Raw genomic sequence first — 3,084 nt, 5'->3', positions numbered from 1 at the left:
GTTTTATTGGTGAAAATTAGACATTCATTAGTATATCGTCGTAAATATATAATAACTAAATACATGTTTTTTGTAGAAGAAAGATATGAACCTCTGTGGTTGTAGAAAGTAAAAAAAATCATTTGAATGGATTTAAGATGAGATGATGAGCCCAGAAAAATCTAAATTATTATTACTAAATTCTCTTAAAATCTCTTTAAATTAAGTTTCACATTATTTATTTCTAATGCTACTTTACAAAAGCTTGAAATTTTCTGTTTCAGAATAAATATTTTAATTATTCACAAGTGTAAAATAAAATAGATACAAGTAAAGCTGAATCTTAAAACTAAAAACCATTAAAGCACCTTCCTTACAATTGTTTTTTTTTTTTTTGTAATTTTTTGATGGAAACTGACATATATTTCATATATTCCAACGCTTTAACCATTAAGCCATATTAATTTAGTATTGATTGTATCATTAAATGAATTTACAGTACTAGAATGTTATGAAAATAGTTTAATATATGTAGAATAACTTTAAATACTTCAAACAACTTACACTTAAATATACTTTATGTACATATCTATAATATTACATAGAATTTAAAATCAAAAATATTATCATAAAATTTAAAATAATATGAGCGCATCATCAAAATTTTCGATATAAATGTTTAGTTCGCGAACAAACGTTTAAAATCAAACTATATTATGTCATATAAATTTTAAATAATCATGGTACCTTTTTGCATCTTTATTTGCTTATATCATTGGTGGTTCAAAAAGGTAGCTTAATAATGCACTTTGTTCATTCGTTCGCTCGGTTGTTCATTCTAAGAAGGGGAAGTTAGACTTAGACACTGTATCTTGTTTCTTCGGAACAAAATGTCCTAAACTGTCTCGATAAGAACTTTTGAGAGTACTTATGTAATTTTTAACTGGTGACAAAGTCACCTATGAGTCAAGTTTAAAATATTTATAAAATAATAAGCACTATTAAATTATTAATCCTTCAAATGATAATCTAGTCAATCTTATTTTGAAATAATTTATTAATTCGTATTTTAAAACTCATTTTTACCAATTGATAGACTTTCTAACACCTATATTTGTTTATTAAATATCTTCTTTTAAAAAATTTGTGAAGAATATTATCAGAAACACCATTTAAGTACCAAAATTTTTGGTGTTCTTTTTAGCGCATTTTTGAAACTTGTTTTCAAAAAGGTAGCTTAATAATGCACTTTGTTCGTTCGTTCGTTCGGCTGAAACGCGAGATCTCGAAAACTAGACATCGTAGAGAGCTCTGGTTTGTTTTAATAGCTTCGTTCTATCATGTTATTGGGTTATCGGTCATTTAGAAGTCTCAAATCAACGCATAAATACTATAATTAACAGTTTTTCATTTTCATATACAACAACAACACGTTTTTAGCGCATTTTTGAAATTTTTAGCGCATTTTTGAAATTTTTTCAAAAAGGTAGCTTAATAAGACACAATGTTCGGTCGTTCGTTCGTTCGGTCGTTCGTTCGGTCGTTCGTTCGTTCGGCTGTCATTAAAAACTTTTTATCTAGACATCGTAGAGAGCTCGGAATGGTTTTAAAAGATCAGTTCCATAAAGTTATTGGCGCATCGGGCATTTAAAAGTTTCAAATCAAAGCATAAATACTATAATTAACAATTTTTCATTTTCATATACAACAACAACAAAAACAACAACACGTTTTTTCATTGTTTTATAGTGTTTTTCAATGTTTGTCGATGTTTTTACAGTGTTTACTGAACAATGTTTGAATTTTTTTTACCGTTATGAGGTTTGAATTATGAAAATCCGTTAAGTGATAAAGTTCTTAAATTTGTGGAAGTTTTATATGGATCTTGTGTTTTTGGTCTGGAAGTGAACTGGATCTTACTGGATCTTGTGTTTTAGGTCTGGAAGTGACCTGGATCTTACTGGATCTTGGTTTTTAGGTCTGGAAGTGAACTGGATCTTGGTTTTAGGTTTGGAAGTGAACTGGATCTTACTGGATCGTGGGTTTTATGTCTAGAAGTGACCTGGATCTTACTAGATCTTGTGTTTTAGGTCTGGAAGTGAACTGGATCTTACTGGTTCTTGGTTTTTAGGTCTGGAAGTGAACTGGATCTTGGTTTTAGGTTTGGAAGTGAACTGGATCTTACTGGATCTTGGGTTTTAGGTCTGGAAGTGACCTGGATCTTACTGGATCTTGTGTTTTAGGTCTGGAAGTATCCAGGTTACTTCCAGGTTCCTTCTTGGTTTTTAGGTCTGGACGTAACCACGATCTTCCTGGATCTCATTTTAGTGGGTCTGGAAGTGACTTATTAATCAATTACTGATCGCTGGGACAAAAATGCGCTTAAGTCCCTCGATCAATAACACGAGGACTTCTGTAATTTTTTTCAAAAAGGTAGCTTAATAAGACACTTTGTTCGGTCGGTCGGTCGGTCGGTCGGCTGGAACGCGAGATCTCGGAAACTAGACATCGTAGAGAGCTCGGAATGGTTTTAAAAGATCAGTTCCATAAAGTTATTGGCGCCCCGGGCATTTAAAAGTTTCAAATCAAAGCATAAATACTATAACTAACAATTTTTCATTTTCATATACAACAACAACAAAAACAACAACACGTTTTTTCATTGTTTTATAGTGTTTTTCAATGTTTGTCGATGTTTTATCAGTGTTTGCTGAACAATGTTTGAATTTTTTTGGACCGTTATGTGGTTTAAATTATGAAAATCCGTTAAATGATGAAATTCCTAAATTCCAAGTATGGTGACTTAGAATTAACTGGATCTTGTTTTGTTGGTCTGGAAGTGACCTGGATCCTACTGGATGTTGTTTTGTGGATCTGGAAGTGACCTGGATCCTACTGGATCTTGTTTTTGTGTATCTGGAAGTGACCTGGATCCTACTGGATCTTGTTTTTTGTGGATCTGGAAGTGACCTGGATCCTACTGGATCTTGTTTTGTGAATCTGGAAGTAACCTGGATCCTACTGGATCTTGTTTTTGTGTATCTGGAAGTGACCTGGATCCTACTGGATCTTGTTGTATTGGTCTGGAAGTGACCTGGATCCTAT

The 3,084-nt window shown here is 32.0% G+C and overlaps 1 protein-coding gene across 1 annotated transcript in view; it reads left to right on the top strand.

Moving 5' to 3' along the window:
* LOC139087742 (irregular chiasm C-roughest protein-like) overlaps positions 1 to 3,084 on the top strand; it is a 114,099-nt gene that overhangs the window by 31,568 nt on the left and 79,447 nt on the right. The gene's annotated exons all lie outside the window — the stretch shown is intronic.

This window comes from Chironomus tepperi, unplaced genomic scaffold (genome assembly GCF_022539635.2).
Source record: "Chironomus tepperi strain 1889 unplaced genomic scaffold, CSIRO-AGI_Ctep_v1 contig_137, whole genome shotgun sequence".
Classification (NCBI taxonomy): Eukaryota; Metazoa; Arthropoda; class Insecta; order Diptera; family Chironomidae; genus Chironomus; species Chironomus tepperi.
This window is presented reverse-complemented; position numbering and strand designations above follow the sequence as displayed.